The sequence below is a fragment of the Wyeomyia smithii genome, chromosome 3 (genome assembly GCF_029784165.1).
Source record: "Wyeomyia smithii strain HCP4-BCI-WySm-NY-G18 chromosome 3, ASM2978416v1, whole genome shotgun sequence".
Lineage (NCBI taxonomy): Eukaryota > Metazoa > Arthropoda > Insecta > Diptera > Culicidae > Wyeomyia > Wyeomyia smithii.
Window position 1 is genome coordinate 23,235,734 of NC_073696.1, and position 27,319 is coordinate 23,263,052.

At 38.7% G+C, this 27,319-nt stretch overlaps 1 protein-coding gene across 1 annotated transcript in view; it reads right to left on the minus strand.

Moving 5' to 3' along the window:
- LOC129726443 (cadherin-related tumor suppressor) overlaps positions 1-27,319 on the minus strand; it is a 254,093-nt gene that overhangs the window by 216,311 nt on the left and 10,463 nt on the right. The window contains exon 2 of the mRNA XM_055683139.1: positions 676-1,125. The gene's annotated coding sequence lies outside the window, so the exon portion shown is untranslated. The remainder of the gene's footprint in view (positions 1-675; positions 1,126-27,319) is intronic.

Here is a 27,319-nt window from a genome sequence, read left to right on the forward strand (position 1 = left end):
CTAATTGGGCAAAATTTTCACTCACATCCCCGCACCCGTGTACTGCGAGGAGCTTTTCATCTCGATTGGCTGGGCGCACACAGAAGCTGATAAGTGCGACGACAACAGTAACGACGACAATGACGATCGATTCGATGATCGTCGTTCGGATCGATCAGATTTGGGTTTAACTCCAATTGGGGCTAATTTTGTGCGCAATGAATAAATTCGTTTAGCTCTTTTATCCTCGTAACTCTCAGTCAGGGGAAAATCGCGATAATAATTTGTGCATTATAATTGATAGTACGAGCGCTCGTTAGCTGATTTTGCATAACAGACCCAAAAAAAAATCTTTCCAAGCAGGACGAATCAGTTTGGCAACCCTCCTCAAACGGTATGTAATATGGCCGCACAGCACACAGTGCTTTCGGCGAGCACAAATATAGTCTCATGATGCCTCTTCTCGACCCACACACGCTCTCACATCTCCGCCAGAGAACACAGAATTCTGTCCGAGGCTGTCTGTTTTGCTTTCGTTCCTCTTTCCACACAATTTCTTCCAGCCAAGTTCCCTGCTTCAGCTCTGCGGCTTCGCATTTACGTTCCAGTCCAGTCCGCTGTTGTTGGTTCGTGTGCTTTTTCTTTTCCTCGGATTTATCGAAAAAAAAATTAGTCAAATTTTTTCACTCCTCTTACACTCTTCCTTCTTCGCGGGCCTCCTCGCTCACGGCTGCGCCCGACGTCCTCCCCACGGTGCGTCGCCGCCGGTGCTTACACGCATTCCGTTCGCGCGGGGGTAAATTTGATCCTATTCAACACTTCTTGAACTGATTTCATCAAAAACCGATTCACGATGTACGATTATTACGATATATGTGTGTACAACAGCAACAACAACAACTTTCAGCTCACTTCACCGGAGGCCCGGATGAATTCACGGAATATTTCACTGCGTGTTTTTATTTTTCTCCTTTACTTTTTCCACTATTGCTTTTGGTCTTCTTGCGGTTCAACACCGCGCCAATCTCACCAGAATGACCTAATGCGGCCCCGACCACTCGAACCCGAACTCGCGAACTGTTCTCGAATGGCTGCGTTGGTTACCGGCTCAACCCAGAGGGAGGGAGGCTAATCCAAGCCGAAAATCTGCAAAATTCAGAAAAAGAGAGCAAGAAAACGAAAACCAAAGTTAGCCAATACGTTATTGATTAATCATTTATCACTATCGCCGAAGGTGATGTGAATGGACTGACAGATGGTTTGGCATCTAGTCTAACCACGCGAGGCCTCGTGCGCGCATGCAACGTTGTCTCTGTACGAGCTGTACGATCGACCGAGCGGCGGTGGCGGATCGACTTCGACACAATGGGCCAAATATGTTGCTGTTTTAGATTACAAGGTAAATAATTTCTAGTTCTAATTTTGTTCTCATGACATTTATCTCTCAGAACACTGGGTTTATCAAGGGGAGAGTGTTTTCTACTACACAAATATGTCATAATAGAAAAAAGAAGCGAAACACGTGTCATTTCGATACAGTGTAAAAATGAACTTTTTTAGCATGTCTATAAAATCAAAAAAAAAAAAATAGGTTCGCTTCAACGCATATTTTTAAGGAAAACTATAAAAGTTCCTTTTGAAATTGTTTTTTTTTCTCCAAACACGTTATTAAAACTCTTTGGTCAGCAGGATTTTTAGGTTGCTCCGACTTTCAGTAAGTCAAATTAAGTGAACAAGTTTTTTTTATTTTAACTGTTTGCTTCTTGAGCTGATTTGCGTTACTGCAGCACCTAAAGAGCTTGACAGTAAATTTTCACTAAATAATTCGAATACAGAAAGTAGACAATTTCTGAATATGAACTGTAAGTCTGCCATTCCGATACAACAATAACTCTTTACTGGATCCCAGCAATCAAAATCTGCCGCGGCCGACTAATTTACTAAGTGTGAAAGCAGCTTTTCAGTGCGTGTTGTAAGAGTGCCTTTCGAAAGGTTTTCGTTGCGTGTGTGACAGCCACTTCGTCTGGTTACAAAAACTGAATGCGAATTAAGAAATCTTTCGTCTGAAGAAGATGAGAAAATGTGGTGAAATTTAAAAAAGCCGGAGCTTATGTCGGCTATAAAAAATGCCTCTGGTGAAATTATTGAATGACAACGATAGAAATTTTTTGAAAATCATGTTTTGCAAAGAAAATGCAGCTCTTTCAGATGACATAAAAAACTGCTATAGCTAAACAACCCAATCAACAAATTTCTACTTTCTTTCTGTATGTGTTTGGTTTCTTATTATTGGTTTTGCAGTTTCGGGAACGAAATATCTGAAAAATAGAAAACTTCCCTAAGCAAGTCACCAACTGGTGTCGAAACGTTGGACAAAATCATTTTTAATGTTTTTCAGTCGTTATATGCAGTGTTGTTAGTCTCACTCAAAAACAGCATGCAACATCTCATGTGAGGTTCTCGTTGCTCCCGATATCTTACACTGGAGATCTATTTCTCGTTCTTGCGTCTTCGCTGCTCGCATATGCACACACGCGCACCTACTCTTTAACTCGCGTGTACTCTCCCACTTGCGAGCACAACCAGCCGAAGACAATCGTTTCAAGATGCACTGCGATGGTTGCGGAGACAGAAAAAATATTTCAAAAAGGATAACGGACCATTTCGGTTGCGATTTGATTCGGCTGGTTCTGCATAAGAGTGCCTTACTAAAGCAGCCCGATACCCTCCAGGTTCCAGTATGCGATACTTTATAGATTCTTCCCCCACGCTCGGCTGTCGGTGCACGTAGCAAAACCGGGTAGATGAAGAAAGCATTTTTGTTTTCGAGCACGTTTTTTCAAGCACTCCTCTTAGTCGAGCAATTTTAGTTGAGTACTCTTGCTCGCAAGCAGAAACTCGTGTACTTTTTCACAGTCGCTAAGTAGCAAAACAAAAGAGTTTTTGCGTGCGGATGCAACAACCGCAGCTTCTCAGGCGGGTACATGTAGAAGAAAGAATATCATCATACTGACATAAGCGTGTGTGTAAAAGACTTGAGAAGCGTAGCGTATGTCTCGTTCTCAAGCAGAAGGGAGGAGAAAGGTTTTGGTTTTTGCTCGCTTTGCAACACTGGTTTTATGTCCTCTTTGACAAATTCAAGTTTAGTTTTCCCTAGTATACAAAGTCTTTTTTACGCGGGGGATGTGTTCCAAATTTATATGAGCACGCATAATAAGAGACTTTTTTGAGTTGTAAATATAACGAAAAAGCCGTCCTAACATATTTAAACCTTGTTCAAATATTATAGGTGTCAAACTCGATATCAACATGCAATGTTTAGAGCTATCTGTATTTACACCATTGTAATTTTTTTCAAACGGATTTATGGATTTATGGTTATTTATGGTTATGGCTTCATTGAAATTCATTTACGAAAAAGAGCAAACTATTTGTTCCTTAAGTTGACCGTTTCAGCCATATCTAAGTGTTCATCAAACATTGATGCATTTTAATCCTTCCAGGATCCAGAAATTCCAATCCAGAATCATTTAATCAACTTAAAAATATTCTAGAATTATTTTCGAATTTTTGTAGAATCATTGCAAAATCGCCATAGTCATATTTTGAAATAGTTTTAAAATCATGTCAGAATACTTTTATAATAATGCTTGAATCATTTTGGAATTATTTATTTTTGAAACATCTCAATACTATTCAAGAGTGATTTTGTGATACCTTGATTCTTTTCAGAATAATTCCAGAACCATTTTAAAGTCATTTGAAAACCATTTTTGAATCATTTCAGAATCTTTTTAGAATCATATGAGATTCATTTTAGAATCGTTGCGGAGTCATTTCAAAATCATTTTAGAATCATTTTAGAATCATTTGAACCAGTTTGGAATCATTTTAAAACCATTTTGAAGTCATCTGAGATAATCATTTAAGAATCATTTCAGAATTTTTTTACAATTTTTTAAAATAATCTAAGAATTTTTCCATTTGAGGAACGCTTCGAAATTTTATTTATTTGGAAATCTTTTTTTTTTCTTCATCTATTCTTATAAATCATTTGAAAACCATTAGTTTTTTAGCTCAATATCATTTTAGTACACACTTGAAATTAATTACCGCTCGCTCAAAAAATGACAGCTGTAACATTTTTTCGCAAATCTCGGTTCATCCAACTAAAATTTCGGCATGAAATATCCGAAATCTCGGTAGCGATCGCTCGGTAATATTTTGTGCCGAAATTTCTATTAGGTTCAATCGAAATTTGCGCACAGAAATGACAGCTGTCATTTTTTCCCGAGCACTCAGTGGTGTCGTCCTCGGCAATAAATTACCGCAATTAGACAGTGAATTCTAAGTGTGTATCATTTTAGAAAGTTATTTTTGCACTACTTAGGGCGCATGTAATTGAATTTTCTTTTCACAGTGTCTCTCAAACTTAATCTGGGATGAAAAAACCCACTCTTTAAACAACCTGCAATTTTATCTCTTAAATAACACTGGTCGATAAAAGTGAAAAAAAAAACAGGTGCCCTGAGGCTCAAAACAGTTACCCAAAAAAGATTCGAGTTCTAGTTCTTTTTTTTTTTATTTCTGATTTTTGGACTCTCTAGTGTATGCAGAAGTACGTCAAAAGACCAGAGAATTATTGCTCGCCAGGTTCGTCGCTTCTCCGTTTGCTTACGGAAAAACTCATTTGAGTCTCTGAAAAAGTTATCATCACTAGGTGCACCAAAATTCACAGGAATAATTGAAAAACTATAATCTTTCATTTTTTTCTCAGTTTAAGCTCTAGGGTAAAACTTGTGTTTACCAATGTAATCCAAAGGTTCACCAGCTTACATCACAGATTTCCGTATGATTTTTATGTTTCCTTAATTAAGGTATCCTTGCAATGTTCGTTTTCACTTTCGTATAAGTGCTTTAACCTTTTACATTAATGTTTAATCATGATAGTTTACATTTCAATTATGAGGTTTATGTCCCTAATACCAGTTTTATGAGAGCTTACAGGAGAAACAGCAAGTTGAGACGCACATAACTCGACGGAAGGGAATGTTATTGCTTACAGCAGTTACATAATAACCGCGAGGGTTATCTACCATTTAAAAACTAAACTTTCAATTCCATCCCACAGTGCGCATGCGTTGCCACCACCACTTGGGACCAGGTCGGGTTTCTCGCTGGGAGGCTTTGAAGTCACTCGCCAAAAAATGTGATTTATGATCTGCCCACCACAATGATAGACAGTCGCGCGGCACCGCTGCCAGCTCACAGGAGGTGACCCGGGCCGAGTGTGAAGGCCTCAGTGCTTGCAGTATGATGAATTGGACGTAATTTATTTTTACAGAGCACAAACCTCAAACCCGGTTCGGTACCGGGCGGCTCCTTCGGTTTGTAGGTACATGAAACTCGAGCCATGTTACGTAGAGTAGCTAATCCTCGACCGGACCGGGGGAAAAAAGTGGTTGGACCAACGAGGTCCGAAAATGGAAATTGGGAGAATGCTGAATTTAGAACTAATTTTCTCTAGCACCAGAAAGCAGAATTAAAGCAGGCCACGAATGTCATGTTATTTTCGCACCCACGTTTCGTTGTTTTGATTTATTTCGGGTCAGTGGTGAAACATCGGCGCTTTGAAAATCGTGTTTAAGTGCCGTTAAGATAAAGGGTATTTAGAGTTTTTCAACCGTAAAGGTGGCAGTGATAAAGGTAGCGCTAAAGATCCCATATAGCAAGACTGAAGCCGGATATTAGGAGGATTTCACGTAAACTCAAACAGGTATAAATTCTCCCTGGCATTTTTTTCGTGCGATTATTTCCCGATATTCCTTGGAGGTAGAATACCTGAATGCACCAAGAAACCGAATATTAATGCCTAAGGCTACTTTGAAATCACAAAATGAAACCATTTCTGATACTTTCTAATCCAAAAAATGAGCGAATTATGGTTTCGGGGGGAATTGAAATCCCTTGTTAGTAAAAATGTAAACTGTGCTCCGTGTGAATTCTGACAATTGAAAACATTTCAATTAAGCTGGTTGCTTGTAAAGGCCTCGCAGAACAACTAAATGTGAACTTGGCAGATCCTCCGATTAAGCGACGAACTTCGTTTACCCTTCGCGTTCTTAATCAGTACACACACAGCACAGGATATTCCGAAACGATTTACAAACAATTCTGAGAATGAATTAAGCAAACACAGCTCGGCGAGGAGCCGCACATACATGCTGGCTCGAGAAATATAGCACATCGTTACGAAAAAATAGGAACCGCTCTAACAAGAGCGTATCCATCGCAGCCTCGAGAAAAAAAATCACAAGATGCCTTGCAGAAGCGGTGTTCTAGGGTACAGCCACAGCCACCAAGCACAATCTCTCCGTGCAAATGGTGTTGAATATCGCACGAGTTGAATTAAAAATCGTGCCTGTTGAATGAATCCGAAATCTTTCCATTTTTTTTTCATCTTCGCGTCCTCGTCCTCGTCGTCGTCGGTCTTTGAGTTTTGTCCCCTTCTGTGGCAGTTACCGTACCAGTGCCGCTTAGAGACCGTACCTCTCCGGACCCCGTCCGGTCCGTCTCCGGTCGATTGTGAAGATGCTACGAAAAAGGTAAATTCCACTACGACACCATTCTTTCCCGGCAGCGCTCTCTCACTCACTCGCACACTCTGCCCTGCCGTTGGTCATAAATATACAGCTTTCTGGTATGCGGCAAATTCAACCGCATCACCGTCCTCCGTTGTCATCGTCGTCGTTGTCGTTTAAGAGCAATGCAAGTGAGTGTGCGCACCGCCGCCGCAGGAAAGAACGACGTGCGACATAGTGGAAGTTTTGGGGGCCCAAGATCCGCAGCACGGCAGCAGCAGCAGTAACAGCAGAAGCATCATGTACCGGGAACAACGAGAGCAGAGATCGTCGGACGGCGATTCAAGGCTGCCCGGCCGTGTTCCAAGGCGACAACTCGGAGAAGACCGAACGCCCAGTATATTGTATGGAGGGATTTTTTTGCTGCTGCTGCTGCTGCTGCAACGGAAGAACGTTGCAACGGTGGAAATTACAAACATCTCGCAATAATGCATGCAGCGCGAGATACAACCAAACAGCGAACGGCAAGTGGGAACGGTCTCTTCTTGGTCAGTCAGCCTAGCTCTCTAGCATTTCGGAAGGAGAACCCCCTGACTGCCACCTCTGCCCCTCCCGAACTTGATGACGGTCGGCCGGGTGGAGCTGTGAAGTTGCGCGCACTGTGCGAAAAGCATTTTACATTTTACTTTTTAACGCTTTTGTGCTATTAGGCTTGTTCTGTTTTGCTCTTCTCTGCCCGTACCCCGTGTTCCGGGGGCCATCATTCTCGCCGTAGAAGGGCACTGAAAGTTGTATGACAAACGCATATTTTTTTCTCTCTCCCCACCGGAGGCTGCCATTACTGCTCTGCCTCGGTATACCAAACAGAAAAAGGGGTCATTCGCACACTCCTCCTTCTCCTCCCCCGCGCGCCTGTATGTGGCTGTCGGTAAACCAGATTTGTGGCATCGCTGGCGACACGGTGTCGTGACTGTGCAATTTCTGTAACATTAGGCTGTCCGCCGGGCGCATTATGCGGCATCTAAATGAACGATTGCGCTGCGGTGCGCCGCGACCTAGCCTGAGACGTTTCATAATTAGATTTCGGTGTGACAAGTCTACTGCGTACAAGTAGAGTTCTTAAAATCTATAAGGTGGTAGAACATACAAAACCTAATTTTTAGCTATAAAACTGTGATGGCCAAGATCCAAGATTCTAATATACCCTGCATAAATCGATTTTTTGTGGCTGCCTCCAAAAGAGTATAGAAATAACAAAACTAGATGGAGGAATTTCCAATAACTGAAATAACTGTACATAAAGTATAACAAATCAATACTGTGCTATTGGGCGTTCCGCCATACAGACCTTTTCTCGGGTTCATGGTGCGTTACACATTACGATTGCTCCTGGTTTTAAACCTCAAATGAGTGATGCAAGTCTTCTAAGTGTGAGTTCGTTTTGTAATTCCACCTGTTCACAATCAGCAAAAAAATACCGTTTGGAAGGAAGAAAAGTAAAACTCGTCATCTCGTTACAAACCCCTGCTGTTCTTCTTAGAAAACAAACAAATAAAAACACATATTTTATAATTGGGTTTGCCTGCTGTTGAATACATTCAGGGAATTTGTAGGACAGTACCTATGTTTGCTTTTCAATAAATCGACAACTTCATGGCGATATTCCGAAACACCTAAAATCAAAACCGTTTGACATCATGTTTTAAAACAACGACAAATGGTGTAATATTATACTGTATTAATAAAGCAAAGACATAAAATCATATGATTTAATGTAGCTATTTACTGGTAATATTTTCACATATCAGCAAAAGAATTATAGCTTTCTCCGTATAGTTTAAACGTCGGAGTATTCCGTAAGTATTTCGGAGTATAGTTAAAGGATTACGTAGAAGCACAATATGTACGGTATTTTTGGTCTCATAATTAATACCCATGATGTACTTGACCTTTTTATAGTCTATCCTCTATAAAATGCCATCACTTGAAAACCTGATTTCAATGACGCTGGACTGTACACGTAACTATAGATTAATATTGAATGGAAATGCCTAAATTGCCTTCAAATGTACGAAAAAATCATATGATAGAGAACTTGTATCCTTATTAAAGTTCTTGTTGGAGGTGAGCTGCGTAGCCTCAGGATTGTCGCTTCGTCAAACACATGGTTATGAGTTCGAATCATAGTTGAATCAGGCCGTATGATGATGTTTATGAGGATGGGTTTATTCTCGGAACCCCCCCCCCCCCCCCTTTGCCACTTTGACTCTTCCCTCACTCTGATGCCAAAAGAAATTCAGAGCGACACATGGTTGAATGAATACATCTCCCGGGAATAAATTATGATTGCCGATACTTAGCAGGAGCAACTAGACTCGAAAAAGAAAGCAGTATTAAGCAGATATAAATCTGTCAGTTCCCACGGTGACAAATATGTACCTCTTTCTATCCGTCACAGTCGTTGGAGATGCAGAGGTAAACTCGGTCTTTGACAACAACGCCTGTTAAGCAGATATTATACGAAGCAAATATTTGCTATTTTTGGTACGAATTTTACGTAGCCGGGCCCGTTATCGATCTATACAGAAACTAGCATTAGCTATGGAATTGTTGTACTTGAAAGAAAGTAAACTAATCCTAAATAGCGATCTATCCGAAGGGGGGAGCAGGAGTAACAGGCCCAGGAGTAGATCTATCAATTCCGATGGGTCGATGGCCAACCGTTTTCCAAGCCGAAGTCCAAGCTATACTAGAATGTTCTGTTATATGCCTACGCAGGAAATACAGACACTCAAACATTTGCATCATGTCCGACAGTCAAGCAGCTTTAAATGCTCTGAAGTCTGCAACATGCACATCAAAACTTGTTTGGGAGTGTTCTCAATCACTTGAAACACTGGGTTGCAATAATCAAGTAAATTTATATTGGGTTCCTGGTCACTGTGGAATCGATGGAAACGAAAAAGCCGATGAACTTGCAAGACTTGGATCGTCTCATCAGTACATAGGACTAGAACCTTTCTGTGGCTTATTCGCTTCTTCACTCAAAATGGAGCTGAAAGCATGGGAAATTTCGAAGGTGGAGTCCAACTGGACAAATACTTCCATTGGTAGGCAGTCAAAGAGGTTTATAACACCGAACGGTCCTATGACTCGCAAAATACTGGAGCTTTCAAAGAAAGATCTAAGCACATATACTGGTCTAATAACAGGGACTAATTATCACTTGAAGCTTATGAAAAAACTTCAAGATGATACGTGTCGCTTATGTGGCATGGAAAAAGAAGACTCGGAACACCTGTTATGCCGATGTCCGGCAAATATTAATAAAAGACATAAGTTCTTCAATAGGGGGGGAGTAATGGCATCTTTGTGGAATCATTTCACCGTTCAAAATGGTCGTGAAATAATTCCACGCAAAATGTCGCTTTAGAACCCTCTGATATCTGGAGAACAACTCCCAGTACGGATATTCGCTTCATGCGAAGTGTAATAACAGACTGGACTAATGCTATTGGTCATATCATGACAGCCACTTCCAATAGTTGTACGTTATCCTGACTTAGCAAAATTAAAAAGGGCATATGTCACAAAAGATCAAAAAATTGGTCGCAGTGATAAAATACCCAACACGGAAAAAAAACCGAAGGGGCAACTACGGAATGTATGATCGTCAAGCTCAAGTTCAACCTTCTTGTAGGAGTTCTTTGCCTTGTCGTTTTGTTTATATATTATCTTGGTCTTAATTTTGATCTCGATCGTTATTTTGTTTGATCATCCATACCAGTAAATTCTTCATCATCTAGTTTAGGTTCCGATTAATGGTTCCGATAATTGTTTTATAATTCGTGATTGAAAGTTCATTGACGTGCAGCTACGTCTCTCAGGAGGTTCGGCTACCGAAAGGTATAAAATGAAAATATAAAAGCGGAAAAGGGAAAAATATGTCCAAATTCAAATTCTAATAAGTGGGTTAGTTTTTAATGTATTCGTTTTAATTAATAATTTTACTAGTGGATGGCGACTGGGACGGTCCTAGCTAAGTAGCAGCGGGTACCAGTAGCAATAGCAGCCGGCGGTTTTACACTACAGTGTGCCCAAAAAGTGCTTGCAAAACATTGATAAACGGTACAAAAACAATGTCATCTGCCCTCCCTGCGATAATTGAGTAATTAAGTACAAAAAAAACTCAATATTCCTAGTCATCATGAACAAAAAACGGAAAATATATATTTCAGCTCAGATATTTGTAAAAAAAAGTCTAAAATGCTGTTCGATAAAACGAACACCTGGTTCATAATGGGTTGAATTGAACAACTAGCTGTCCATTTGAGAGCAAATTAAACACTTAATTAAAGAGTTACCCGATCAGAAGAGCATAACTAAAAAATTAAAAAATTCTATCAACGTGAGATACAAATAACATATTTTGATACAATTCGGTATTTTTCCATATAATTTTGATAACAAAATTGAATCTGAATGAGTTATAGTAACAAAACGTGAAATGAAGTAGTTCTGAAACAAGTCTAGCTAATTTTTCGGTTTTATCAAAACCAGTTGTTTCTAACAATGTTTGTGTTATATTGTTCTGTATACTATCTTATTTTGTTAGAAAGCTGCTATATTAGTAATGTTATATGTGTTTGATACTAGTAGAATCATCTCTGTTATAATTTCTGTTATTTTAACACCTAACGGGACAAAATTAAAAACACAGCCTGTAAAGTTTTTCCCGTACAAAATAACAACTTCTTTTACATTTTTGTTTTTTCTTTCTGATCGGGTAGTCCAGTGAAAAGCTCAGCCGTATTCTGACAACACATAAGCGTTTTCGGGATGCTGTAAAACATAATCTACCAGTTGTGTCTAGTTTTCAGTGTGACAACAGTCTCCCACTGTGTTATCAGAGTGCCTCGAATCAAATTAAATATTTGTAAGATTTTATAATATTTTACATTGCCCATCATGTTAATCAGTCAATCATCACGCAAATTTACCAGAGTTTCCGCACAGGGGTGCAATCAGCATCATATCCGATTTCAAATTGAACAACAAACTGTTCTTTTTCGGACAACTAATCTAATGAATTGAGGATTCAATATTTCTTGTTTTGGGATAGATTTAAAAGTGAAATGGAAGTTGAGATAAAAAAAAATAAAAAACATAAGTTTTGGAAAAAATATTTAAAAGCACAAATTAAAAATCCAGATTCACAACGTAAATCTAGATGATCTGAAGTAAAGTATTTATTGATATAGAAAAATGATAGTCGACCAAAATCAAGACCAATATCATAGTCATGAAATCAAGATCGAGATCAAATTTTAACTAGTTAACGTTTGAGAAGCTGATCGAAATTCAACTCAAAATCACAATCAGAAAAAAAAGGTTTGTTCAAAATATAAAAAAGAACTTTCACAAGACTTCCATACAAACAACAACAAAAATACAGAAAAAATGAATGACCTACACACAGAGAAAAAAAAGCATGTTAATCAAAGAAAAATTGTTTATATATGCGAGAAAAAGAAAAATGATAAAAATAAAAATAATATAAGCAAAAACGAAGTACAGGAGGAATATTAAGTAAGAATAATGTTAAAAACATAAAACGGTAAAAAAATTGTAAAATGTCAAAAAAACTAACAAGATAATAAAGAAAACAAATAAAACAGATGTGAAAAAAAACAAAAATTCAATTACTAAAAGATATCAAAATTAACACTGGTCAAAACAGAGCTTAAACTGGAAAAAAATGAAAGACTGAAGCTTTTTGATTTTGTTTTTATAGTTTCTGCCCGCATTCTTTGGTCCTCAAGGGGTTAATCAAACACTCAAAAAACGTAAAAAAATATTGCAACTTTAGAATCTAGGATATGAGTTAAAAACATAAAGAAAGCGAATTATATGGAAATGATTGCATAACTGATGACACTAATAAAAATAGAGTATAAAAAACTAAAAAGGAAAATATGAAAAACATATATATACTCTAACCGCCATAAGTTTGAAATCGCTTCACTGAGTATTGCAACACTCGGTTTGAATACTGCAGCACTTCAAAAAGTTAAGCATCATCTGGAATAGGCAAATATGTCGTTTTTCTGACGACCTAGAAAGTTACAACCTTCAGTAATCTTGTTCAGAAGGTCAAGGACTTCTGGATGGTGGTTTAGTACAGACTTCCTATGCTCTGTGGTGCTAGTGTGTGTATTTTGAACTCGGATTATCTCCGCCCTCTAAAGAAGCTGCGGTCTTCAGCAAAGTTGTTCAAAAGGTCTAGGATTTCCAGTTGGCGAACAGTTTAGTAAATGATTCCTCCACGGTAGTGTGACGATAGTGTGAACGCAATCCGCCATACTTTAACAACTTGTCTCACGACTTCGACGTCCCAGAAAGTTGAGACGCCGACAGATGTTCGCGCCCCAGCCTCATACATCCGCGAAACAAAATTGTAGCAATACGGTCAAAACGTATTCCTGTTTGAAAATTTACACAAAATTTTCGATCAATACTGTTCTTGCTTCAACATCTGACTCTAATTGAGGACTCAAGCAAACGTTTTCAAGAAGATCTGTGTGCATGTAATTCTTCTATTTCGACCATAACGTCCAATAATTCTTACGTCCAAGAAAGTTTCGGTCATCAAAACTTCCGGCCCTCTCCGTAGCACATACTACGGAGAGCCAGGTGAACATCCACCAATTACCTGTCGATCTCCCTAACTGGAAGACGTCTGCAAACTATCTCTAATAATGATATTTCGTCAACTGTATCACAAGCAATTGCGAATAGATGGGCGATGGAGAGATATTGAGTGCATTGGGTACAGGGCCAAGTCCCCCCTGGGTGGCGCTAAACGATGAGAGCGAGAATGGACGAACGTATGACAACGGAAAGGTGTGCCAGGGAAGCCTCACCGGACTCTTCCGCTGGATTGGGAATAGGGGCCATCCACATACCACGTGGACAGATTTTTAACGATTTTGACCACCCCCCCCCCCCTCCCCCTCCGTGGACAATTGCCCATATAAATTCTAAAAAAAATGTATGGACCGTGGACATGCGTTTCACAGTCTTGAGCATGTCAGAAGAGGAAAAGAGATTGGGAAAAAAAAATTGACTGCGTTGCTCGTGCCGCTCGAATTTACTCTGGAAGGGAAGTGCGCGGTGATTTTTTTCTCCTCTCCTTTCACATACTGAGGAGAATGACAAGCATGGCCCCATACTCTGCTGTTTCCTAACAAATCGATCATCAAATTAACCATCTTTATTTTTTTTTTTTTTTGTTTTCTTTTTTAATTTTTTTTTAATTTGTATTTATTTTTATTTTTATTTTTTTTTTAGATTAATTTTTTTTTAATTTTTAATTTTTTTTTAATTTTTTTATTTTTTATTTTTTTTTCAATTTTTTTTTACCCGTTACTAACACTTCAATTCCTTTCCTTCCTCCCGTTTCCGCACCCATCATAATTTAAAACACACCCGAGCATAACAGGGAACAATGGAAAGCACATCGCGCACCGAAGGAAGAACAACTTTCACGAGCATTTCCACGATTCCCACCAATACACGTTAGAATAAAAAGAGAGATAGAGACCCAGAAATCGAGCATCGGATTCGCAAACAGATAAGCCAATTATCATTTAGAAATCAAAGAAATAGTTATCGGTTTCCGTTATACTCTACTAAATTTTTGGAAATAAATATTGAAATTCAGTCCGCAAATATATATTTCGACTGTGACTTACAGACTTCCTCAGTGCTTATGTGGACTGGTAATGGATGTGGACGTCTGATATAAAGACAGTTGAGGAATTACGTAAAAAACCTGTTTTCTATTTAAAAGCAGATAAGGGGAACAAAACCGTCATCATGGACAAGTCTGACTATGATGAACAAATAACCCAAAAAATTGATTAGGGTCCATATTGGCAACTGCGACTTAATCCTCTTGCTGATATGGTAAAACGTGTCGAAAATACAATAAAAGAATGCAAACCCGTTTTGGGTAATGCGTTACAAAATCTTCGTGTTTCAAATCCAGTTCTTCCAAGAATAAAGGGTCTCCCCAAAATTTACAAACCTGGAAATGAAATGAGAGAAATTATCTCAGCGGTAGGGGCTCCCACAGAAAAATTGGCTAAATGGCTGGTAAAAGAATTTCAAGCCATGCCCAAGAAATTTCCAAGTCGATCAGTAAAGAACACCGGAGATTTCGTTGAAAATTTAAGATCCTCGGGTAACATCCAATCTGATGAGATAATGGTTTCATTTGACGTTACGGCCTTATTTCCTAGCGTTCCAGTGAATAAAACCTTAAACCTTTTATAGGACTGGCTTCTTTCCCAATATTCTGATAATACTTGGAAAAAGAAAGTTGACAGTTTGTTGAAACTTTCACGCCTTTGCATGAAAGAAAACTACTTCACATTTCGTGGTAAATTTTACAAACAGACTAAAGGGGCACCAATGGGGAATCCTCTTTCTCCCTTTCTATGTGAGCTCTCCATGGCAAATATAGAAAGTACATTAGAGAAGAGGAACATCTTACCGATTCGATGGTGGAGGTTTCTGGATGATATTTTTTGTATTTTGAAAAGGGCGGATCTTGAAACTTTTTGCAGATCCCTTAATAATACCCATAAAAATATAAACTTCACAATTGAAAAAGAACTTAACAACAGACTCCCTTTCTTGGACGTCGTTGTAGTCAGAAAGTCTACGGACTTGGAATTTGAAATTTATCGGAAACCCACGAATACAAAACGGGTAATACCTAACACTTCAAACCATCCCTTCCAGCATAAAATGGCATCCTTCCATCATATGATCCACCGCATGGAAACTTTACCTCTAAGTGAAGTAGCCAAGCAAAAGGAACTGGAATATATTTTCGAAATTGCTAAACTTAATGGCTACAATGAAAGTATCATTCAAGCCATTGTTGATAAAAAGAAGCGTGCTCAAATTCGGAAAGCTTTTACAACACCCACCCCAATAACAGAAGATCTGAAAAGGGTAGCCGTTGAATATGACGTTAACTTGACACTTCGTTCAAAATTTAGGAAATTTGGGATGGATATTGTCTACACTAGTAGAAATACCCAACTCAAAACAAAATTGGGGTCTACCAAAGACCCTCTTGATACCCTGAACAAAGCTGGAATTTATAAAATTGCATGCAGTCACTGTGACATGGTTTACATTGGACAAACTGAACGTAACCTAGGAATACGTTTCAAAGAACATTTCGCAGAAGTGACCAAAGCAAGTAAAGTTTCAACACCACACCATTTCAAATCAAAAGTGGCTGAACATATTTTTAACGAGGAACATCCACTAACTTCGGATAACATTCACCTCCTCCGCCCCATTAATAATTTATGGAAATTAGACGTAGCTAAAAGTTTAGAAATTCATGAACAACACTCATGCACGCTTCTCAACAAAGACGCAGGTAATCACCCCTCATGACTATTCAATCTGCTCCCCAAAAACCCCAGACATGGTACGGTAAACAATCGACCGCATAATCCCCTACCTAACTCCATTGAGGAGTGCTAAATTTTCATTTTTACCTACTACAAATAAAAAACAGGATTTACGCTTTGCTCTTTACCAGTCCACATAAGCACTGAGGAAGACTGTAAGTCACAGTCGAAATATATATTTGCGGACTGAATTTCAATATTTATTTCCAAAAAATTTAGTAGAGTATAACGGAAACCGATAACTATTTCTTTGATTTCTCAATCACTCTGCTAAGACGCTCGTTAAAGATTTTTTAAATTTGACAATTATTATTTATTATTTATATTTCTTTGAAATTTCTAATTATTATCGTAAGTACCTATTATTGATCGTTACCATAAACTCGTAACGATCAATCATATTTTGAACATTACTATTTTATCATTATATTATATTGTTGCAAATAGTTTTTTTTTTCCTTTAACATCTTTGAATGAAACAAAATGGGAATCGGGCTAGTAAGTTAATGTACCAGAACCTGGCCGGACATTGCGCGTACCCAGGGGAGGACCCGGATACGACCACCCATGTGAGTCTAGAGTATCGCACATGCCGACACGTGCAACGGGAAGGATTACAATAGGTGTATAGACCAGGGGGTTAATCCCTAGATATGCTGACTTAGCGGAAAGCACGGGCTATACACTTAACAATGACAATGACAATGTGGCCTTTATATGTGTTTATTCGTCTTTTTGAGTTGAATTTGGGATCATTTTTTTGGCTATTAGTTTTCATTTTGGAATCATTTTTTGTCCCTTTTATTTATTACAAGCATCTTCTGTTTATTACAAGCATCGACATGTTGAGCTAATTTTGGGATCATTTTCTTTTTTGTTATTAAGCTTTGAAAGCATGTTTTCGCAACTCTCAGTTTTATTTAAGACTTTTTTGAATATTTTCTTACCTTCATTTAGGATCATTGTCTTTTTTACTCATTTCTGGTTTTTAGTAGCGGCTATTCTAAGCTCAATTTTGATCGATTTTTCTTTTGGCCGTTGATGGAGATTACTATTTTAGCCCTTTCTAGTTCTTAGGAACGCTTTTTCACCGTTCAGAGCTCAACTTCAAACTATTTTTTTCTGGTTTTAAGTTACCCATTCAAATACCCATCGTGATCTTAAATTGAGATGTCTTTTTGCCTTTCTCCTAGAAAGTTATAGCAATCACTGAAAAAACTAAAGGTATAAAAGTGCTCCAAAGGGCCAAATGTTCTTTATCACTAGACTCAGTTCGACGAGCTGAGCATTTTCTGTATGTGTGTGTGTGTGTGTATGTGTAAGTGTGTGTAACGCTCTCCCAATTTCACTCGATTTTCTCAGAGATGGCTGGACCGATATCAATGAAATTAATTGAAATGAATGGTCTATTTGCCCCATAAGACCCTATTGAATTTTATTGTAATCGGATTTCTAGTTTAGAAGTTATGTTTTAAAATTTAAAAATCACGAAACATCAATATCTCAGAAACTACGCAACCGATTTGAACAAAATTCAAATTCAATTTCAAATGAACGGGCTACCTAAACAACCCTTAACTTTTGAATTTCATTAAGATTGAACATGTGGTTCAAAAGTTATGGAAAGAAACCCGTTTCTCGAGACTATTTAATCTCACTCATGTTTCTCAGAGATGGCTGGACCGATTTTCATAAAAGCGGTGTCAAATGAAAGGTCTAGTTGCCCCATAGGACCTTATTGATTTTTTTTTTGCAATCGGACTATTACTTTGCCTGTTATGTTTGAAAATGTGAAATACAGCTATGACAAGTAAAATATTTACAAGACTACTTAAACTCACTCACTTTTCTCAGAGATGGCTTAACCGATTTTCACTAAATTAGTGTCAAATGAGAGGTCCAGCTGCCTCATAACACCCTATTGAATTTAACTGTAATCGGACTGTAACTTCGTCTGTAATGTATCGAAATGTGAAAATCACGAAACTTCATTATCTCAGAAACTACGCAACCGAATTGAACAATATTGATATCAGACGAACGGGCTAGTTTAGGGGTAACTGATGAATTATGATTTCATAATTCGGCTGCTCTATACGTTCCCATTTCATTCGATTATAATCGAACTTAACCAACCGTTATATATTAAATTGTTAATAAATTGTTAAAAAATTGTTAAAACAACGAATCTATTATCTCAAAGGTTACACGACTTATTCAACATAACTAGCGTCATACGAATGAAATAATTTTGTAGTAGAATTAAATGGAAACATAACCTATTCTCAATATTCAATTCCATTCTACTAAGACGCTCAAAAAGAAATTTATTTGTCATACGAATGAGTTATCTCTTAAACTTACAAACAACTAACTTCATAACAACTTGATATGTGGTTAAAAATTTATGGAACAAAAAGAAAATCAAAGACTATTGAAAACTATACCTGCTTTGATCAGTATAGGTGGACTCAACGGAATTTAAATGTGGTTTCGTACTATTTGAACGTTCCTGGTATCGCTGGTGATTAAATTGTTCGAAATTAAGAGTCATTTCTTTTATTTCGCTATTTCTTAAGCACTAACATGACGTCAATCTTCATATTTTATACTTCAATTACAACACCAATATTTCAGAACCCGAATTCAAGCGTCCATGTAAATCTATTTTTACAAATAATAAGTTTGAAGGAGAAAGGCTGGGTCTGACCGCTAGGTGGATTAATTTAGGTTTTTTTTTGACATTCGCTGTTCGACTTTATGAGCTCAATTTGGAATCATTTTGTTGGCATTTGCTTTTTAATTTGGGATCATAGTTTGCTACCTTTTCTGTCCATTAGAAGCGACTTCTCGATAGTTTTAAATCATTTTGGCCCTTATTTTGGACATTTTGTGGGCTTTACAGTGGTGGGCACTATTCCGCTAATTCGCTAATTCGCTAATTAGCGACGCTAAAATTCAGTTAGCGACTTAGCGATTTCGCTAATTTTTGAGCTGGTTAGCGAAACTGTTAGCGTCGCTAAAATTTTGGCCTTCGAAACGCTAATCGCCAATTCGCTAAATTTTGTAGAGAAGCGACAATAGAAATATTTAGAAAAACTGTAAATTGCTGATGACGTACGTAAATTGCTTCGAAAGATGAACATACTTTACTGCGAAAGTTACTTTTGTCAGTTTTTTTACCCTAGAATGGAGTTCCAGTTATCGTACAAGCCACAGGAGCATTTTGAAGAACAAGCACAAGGTTGAATTTTCGCCACACCAAGAACTTTGGTAAATTGCAATGCGCTTGAAATTATGACAACTTGGGTCTACTTTTTCGATTCAGATAATAATTGAATTTTTATGAAAACACTCCTAAGAGTATCTATTTTCAATGCAAGCTAAATAACTTTTGTTATTCTTGTAAGTAATTGTTTTCGTTTGTGTAACCAAAACAGATCAAAGTGGTCCAAATCTAACAAAACACGAGCAATAAATATAGCGATATGACTTTTCACATTTTAAAAAAGTTAGCGATTAGCGATTAGCGAAAGTTACGCTAATGTGGGTTTAGCGTTTAGCGTTTAGCGATTAACGTCGCTAAATTTTCGGTTAGCGGTGCCCACCACTGGGGCTTTAGAATACTGTTTCCGCTATTCTGAGTTCATTCAGGGATAATTTTTTTGCTCTTTGCCATAAGAAGCGTTTAGTGAATTTCAGGGCTGATATTTTTGTTACTTTCAACATGTTTGATATCTTTGACCTACAAATAAAAGGCTCAAATTCTCATGAAGGTTGCTGATATTTTAAAGTGAACTGGGACTCGCAACAAACGAAACTTCAAATAAACATTCCTTTATTTTGCTAGCAATCTGCTCAGTGACTGATCCATAAAAGGAAAGAAATAGAACAATTTCGCTCATCCGAAATCATTTCGTGAACACATACACACGCACATATGCGTCAACTGTTGTGCAATTGCTCAAGATCGAATAATTTCGACTACGCAAAGTGCCACTTTTTCCTTCACTAATTGTTTTAATTGAAAGTAAACTACATGCTGCTGCTGTCCGAGGTGGAGCTGAAAGAAGGGGAGGCTGACACCGAGATGAAAAAAAGGCAATCGTACATTTTTTTCTCGTTTTATTCTCACAAACGACGACTGGCTACAGTTGTTGTTGTTGTTGTTGTTGTTGCAGCTAGCAGATCCAATCGGTTGCAGGTTGCTGCAGCAGGGTCTGTACGCAGTGGCAAAACGGGCTAGCACTCCGGGTACCGGGAACAGTAAGTACAGTAGGTATGCTTTGCAACTGGCCGCATTCGATCGTTCCGCTCGCATCGGTCTCCACATATATGTATATATGACAAGGAGTCAGCTCGTGTTCGAGCGTCAACTGGTGCTTTTGCAGGCTGAACTGCAATGCAACACACTAACAGGCCCCGATTGCGATAAGCAGCTGGGTGAGGATGGACACGGGGGTGGAATAGACGATGACTTCTGCTTTGGTCCCTATCATGGATTGGATATATGGCCACGGTACCATCAACAAGTCATGGAAGAAAGCGTGTACACACGAAATAATTGAAGCAAATAGAGAAGTAAACAAATAGAGAAATATAAATACAAATATAGCCAGGCAGGCAAGCAGGCAGAAAGGTAAATTACAAGTACCTTAGCCTGGATGGTAGAGAGAAGACACTCCGATTGGGAAACGAAAAAAAAACTACTTCTGCTAGGAAGTGAGTAAGTGAAAATTCCCTGGGATAGGCCTTTAGCATTCACTATCGGAGAGCAGAAACTGTCGGCGGCAAACGATGGCGGTGCAAGCGGAGCGAAAAAATCAAACGTAATTGGAAAGACAAACAAGGAAAAATGAAAATTCTTCGGCCGATGCTCCGGCGAGATGAATAATAAATTGAAAAGTGCAGGACAGCGCTCTTGGAGTGCTCCGGTGGTGGACCAACGAACGACGCGGCAGCAGCAGCAGCTTGGCCGCTCGTGTGTATGGATTAAGACAGCGATGCGGTCGGCGGAAGATTGCAAACTGGAACGGTTCATCTCTGATTAAAATAAACTAGCGCTCGGTACGGTTTGGACATTAGAATTCGAAGCATTCCTTGCTGTTCCACTAGATTACTTGACATTATTCGGGAAATGGAAAAGATGTGTAGGAACGAAAAAAAAACTGCGTGTTGTTCTTCCCTGGCGAATGATGCAATCGATCGAACATTCAAACTGTTCGTTGGTTGAAAATGTTTTCGACCGCCAAGATAAGGTCAGGAATTTTCCAACAATAAGCATTGTGTGGAGGGGGCCGCTAGTTTTAGCCTGTCCGCCATTGTTGATCAGCATCATTAGAACTATTCAGCCGATGCCAGCTTGCAGACACAGGTCAAACCACCACTCGAATGCCGGGGGAATGTGAAATCGAAAGCAACCCATAACTTCAAGTCATGGCTATCATCATCACCATCATCATCGGTTGGGACTCTCTCTGCCTAGAGTCTATGAGTTGTCGAACCTCGAACCGAACGATATGGGCTGTGGACTCCAAACTGATGATGTTTCCTTTATCGCGTGTGTATTTATTCCTTAACAACACCCCGAAAGAGAGAACATGGTTCAGCCGACCTCGTTTTTTTCCAGTTTTTTTTTTTTCAATAGGCTTCCCTTCGGCTTAATTGACGAGATTGAGGGATTTGAAAACTAATTCCAATTAACATCTTTGAACAAACAGAAGTACGTATTTATGTGAAATTATATATAATTGTATAATTGAATTCTTTGTTGTGTAGAGTTGGAACTGGGAGTACAAACCAAATGGTGTTTTTTGCTGCATTTCAGTATAGTGTGTTCTCATAGGTGCTTGATTCAGCATTTTTTTGCCGCTGATTTACGACGACCGAAAAAACAACTTAATGTAGGTACATGATAATGTACGTTTAAATCAGTTCGCACCAAATAAATGTATTTAAACTTTCATCAGATCTAGGATTTATGATAACTCTAAATTTAATGCAAAACTGCCGCAAAAATGTATCTGCCTCAACTGCACCTGGGTAACAAAAAGTCCAAACCAATTGTGAAATTGATTAAAATCAACCAACGAAACATTCCGGTAATTAATTCCGCTCTCGGTCGGTCAACGGCGGTTGCTTTTGCACAATTCTAGCTGATTAGTGGCAGCCCGGGACAATTCTTCCGTTGGCGACGCCAACGCCACAACGCCGTGACGAACGGTTTGCCTGCATCATCAATCCGAGGAGGAGTGTGAAATTTTCAGCTGCCACGAACCCAGGGAGACCCAGCTTGGAGCCGGACAAAAATACAATGGTGTGAAACTAATTCGTCTCGTGCCCGAAGGGGGAAGTCAACCCGAAATGCTAAATCGGGTTGATTGAGGTTGCTTTTTACGAATGAATTCGCACCCTCACGCAGCGCTTCTTTTTTTCTACTTTCAACTGAAACGCTGGATTGAGTAATTAAATTAAGTCTTGTCTTATTGTTTCTGCTAATTCGTCCGTACAATTGGAGCTGAAATTTCAGCAAAAACCCGCTGATAAAATGTCTTCAAAAGTAGAGTGTTTTCTTGGTTGAAAAGCTCGGTTCTTTTTTTTAATCCGATCTATTTTTATCCCAATCCAAAAAGTAAACATTCGCCCCGTATCAATTTCAGTTAGGGCTTTTAATCTCCGCCTTCTCCCATCCATCACGCATCGATTAGGAGATTAATCTTCCGAATGCAAGAGAAAAGGTTCTAGGAAAACTTATCCTCTGTCAGTCAACCAGTCAGGGCTCGAACAAAAATATCAATTTCGGCTGCTCAAATATTTCTCCGCCCAAAGAAGCACGAAAATACCTGTAGCTCGCACGCTCGGTTTGCGCTCTATGCTCTCGTAACCGGGATCATCGCAGGTGTCGTTGGGCGTTATTTGCCAGCAGCCGCAGCCTCAACGGCAATCAGGTCAGCCAAACGATGGGATCTGAATTTATGTCTCTCATCGAAGGTTTTCAGTTTTCGGATTTCGATCCGACCGGTGCTACCGGGGGTGCATCAGAAAATCGTTCCTCGGAAAAGCGAGGAACGGGTTTGTTTGGCCATATCAATCTGGTTAAGAAAGAAGATGAACGGATGAGAAGGGATCCGGCGGGAGATGAATTAAAATTTTTAAACATTCCCTTGTCGATATCGTTGTTTGTTTGTCCGAACGCACATAGAAACGGCGGTTGAGAGAGAGAGAGAGAGAGAAAAAAAGGGGGATGCTGAGAAAATGGACAAAACAGTAGAGAATCAAAATCCCTTAAAATGAGCAGCAATTTTAAGAAATTTCATTAGTATAAATTAAGCGAACATAAATGCGTTTTTTGTTTTTGTGAGCGGGTTTTTTTTCCTTGTGTCGGTCTGCACTTCAGCTATCTTACGGCTTCGGTTTTACTTCGTCGCCAAAGACGTCCTCTTCGTTCGGAGAAATAATAAACCATCCGACATGGTCGCTAGGATAAGATAAGAGTGCTTCTGCCGGGGCCGACCGACCGAGTTTTGGCTGGAATTTCGGCTGCGGGACAACAAGCAGTGGCGGCAGCTGGGGTAAACACCGATGAACCGCAAACCGGCCATTAAAAGGCTGCGGAAATTACGAATATTGGCCGGATTTGTTGCACTGATTTACTGGTCTGACTTTAACTTCACCGCTGGAATTAACATGTCAGATGCCTTGGGAAGCTTGAGAAAAGTTTTTGCTAAAATAAATTATCATAACTAAAGTAACGCAACTTTTCTAAACTTAGCTGGAAAGGTTATGTATTTGATACGAGCATTTCGTTGTCATATTTTTTTATCGTGCCACGTGTTTGTGCTGTGTGTCATTCAGAATCTTGTACAGATTTGCCAATGAAATTTTCGATTTACTGGAAAAAGGTGGAAGATAAAACTGGAAAAAATACTGGATTCCAAATAAATTTAAAAATAAGCAAAAAATGATTGTGAGAGTGCTTTTCTGTTATGGGGACTGAATCCAGTGACAGTTTTTTAAAAGCAACTAAAAAGATAACTCTTCACAAAAAATTACTCATTTCAATCAGAACTGTTTTGTTTCGGGCTTACATTTTGTTAAAATCATGTACTGAAAAATTTCCTCTAACAGTAGCAAAATTTAAAATTACGCAATCAATCTATCTCAAAACAAAAAAAATAGAGAAACATTTTCTTTCGTTATAGCAGTGAAGTTTTCAAATTTCAATTATTTCTGACTTCGATATCTTTTTGTATCTAATTCTTCTAACAATTTCTTAACTGCTACGCAACAGAAAATAAATAGAATTTTTTTTAAAATTAATTTGTTTGGTTTCATCTCAACCATGTCATGCTGCCTCAATTTGACTGTGTTTCGTGCGAGAAGATAGAATACTGAAAATGCTGTTGAAAATAGTTTATCAATCTATAAAATTTACGTTTTAGAAATATTTCCAAAAATCAATCGGAGCTCAGTGAATGAAAAACTGGATAAAACTGACGAATATCTGAAAAAACTGGAAGATTTTGGGAATAAACTGTTTAACTGGATCACTTGAAAAAAACTGGAGGAATCCAGTTTAAACTGGAACATTGGCAACCCTGCTTGTAATACGCTTTTGACGGGAGTGAAATAAAAGTTACGGTTTGACTGTTACAAAAGTCTCTGGGAACCTGTTAGTCTGATCAAATTTGCACGCGTTCATTCGCGGATATTATTTGTTCTATTCGTTGATGTTTCATCATGTATTAAACATTTTAATGAATCGATTATAAAAGTTTATGAATTTTGATCAATTCTAGTTGATTGTAATGTTTTCTTTTGTTTTTAAAAAAGTTCGAAAAGTTCGGGTGAGTTTCTACTAATGATTTTGAGTTGAAGTTTTCATTGTAACATGATAGTTTACTAAAGCCGCTTTTCAATCGAGTACATAAGTGTGAATTCCAAAACCCGCGCAAAAACCGCGTTGATTTTAAAAGCTGCGTGGAAAAGTCAATTTTTCTAACGAATTGAAATGGAAATGAACAAAAAAAAATGGAAAAAATGGTTTAGGTACCCTTTTTCGCGAAAAGAAATCCATTTTTTCTTTAAAAAATGGCCTTCAAACTTATATTTTGTGTCGTATTCATCTGTTCTTTAAACGCGTCAGACAATCTTCTGGTACAGAATAGCAAGTGTAGTTCTTAATCTTTAAAATAAGTTTAAATGTTAGATCATGCCAAACGACAGCACCCACGGGGAATGAAATATTCTGAAACTTCATTTTTCCTCAACACGTTAGAAAAACGCGTAAATTGCGAAATCCGCGTAGAACCCATATAGGTGTTATGTTTCGATCTAATGGAAACATTTTCGTATCAGTCTTTAGGTTTAGGTGATGTCCACGTTGGAAACCGGTATAGTAAAATAAAATATAATAAATAAAAGGAAGAAGGTTCTCGAAGATGCCAGCACTATTTGACCAAGGCGCATTCTAAACGCGAAAGAAATTGGCAGAATCATTGCAAGTTACTCAACAAGCCGTGGTAAAACGCTTCAAAGCCATAAGCTATCGCATTGTCATTGAGTAGTCCAAAGCGCGAAAAGTCACTGGGAAAACCCGGACATGCATGCATTCGCATTTGGGGGGACCAACCAGGTTTAACATAGTATGAGCTACCAAACGCAATGAGCTAGCAAACGGCCTCAATACAAAAAAAGACTCGAAAAGGTCATTCTCCAGCATGACAATGCTCGACCCCATGTCGCAAAGATAGTCAAAAAATATTTAATAACGCTAAAGTGGGAGGTCTTGTTGATTCAAATAAGGGACACAGCGGGGCACTGTCTAGTTGAAGATGCTCTATTTGCTGCAGTCGGATCATATATTCCACCTGCCCAACATGGTTTCCTCGCTCTGCAGCAAATCTACACAATCTATAAAAATCTTAAGGCTGCCTTCGGTCGTGTTAATCATAAATTATTGGCAGCTAAAACTGAGCGCCTGGGTGCCTCTCCTCATTTCGTTGGATTGCTGGTATCTTATTTAGTCAACCGGAAATTGAACATAAAACTTGGATCGACTCTTTTCTACAGCTTCACAAACAGTTCCGAAGCACCTCAGGGAAGCAACTTGGGACCTTTGCCGTACTCCATGATTTTTAACGGCGTCTGTCTACTTCTACCTCCTTCCAGTAGAAGAATCCATTGAACTGCAACGGCTAATTAAAATGTGTGTGTGTGTGTGGAACCAACTAGTCATTAGCGTACAGAAATGCTGTGTCATATCTTTCACGAGTAAGAAGTCGGCCATTGAGTGAGTTTACTAAATTGACGGATGTCCGGTCGTCAGAGTTGGAGTTTTTAGTGACCTTGGAGTTTTATTGTACACGCAGCTTTCGTTCAGAGACCATAACAGCTGTCAAAAAATTTCATGATCCCTACCAGGGCTCAACATTTTCGAAACAAAACAATGAAACTGATTATTTCGCGCTGTCATTTCGATTCGAACAGTTTCATTTTCACTTGATTTCTTCCGGCTGCTGTCATCGAATCACTTCTTACTTTCTTTCCCGTCTGTTGTTCATCGGATCGTTTCAAATGAAACTGATGACTATTGCAATTGACGGAGAGAGTGACGGAGAGAGAGACTCTTTCATTTCCTTCAGCGTCTCAATTGAAACTAGCACCGCATCGCGACGTTTAATGACAGTTTTCTAACACCGTAAGCCGCAGTTAAAACGGCAATTGCATCCAATAAATACGTCACGCAAATTCCGATCAATATTTCGGAACTTTATTCGCTGTTGATCACTGGCGCTGCGTAACCACTTCGGATTGTGAAAATGGTTTTTGTGTTCTCTGTTTCATATCGTCACGGTTTTCTTTTCTCCCTCGTCCATATATTTGCGCGAAGGACTGTATGGAAGCTCCTTGTCTCCGTTAGCGCTCATTGTCATTTTCGATCGAGAATCGTCATGTGAGAGTGACGGTGATGATCTTCTCTTTCCATTGAAACGCATTTGTATCAGTTTATAGCCCTTCAGTTGTCAAAGTCAAAGCAAGAGCTTCGGAGTAGTTTTCATGTGACACACGAAGAGCTTGAGAATGATACAAAAGCTTCTCAATTGAAAGCGATTGGTCAACGCGTCACTTTAACCCGATAATTGTCAATTGAAAATGACTTTGTCAGGCTCTGATCCCTACTGCTTGCGATCGCTGTTTTACGCCCTTGTTCGCTCCGTATTGGAAACTGTTTCAATCATTCAATCAATTTTCTACACAAAC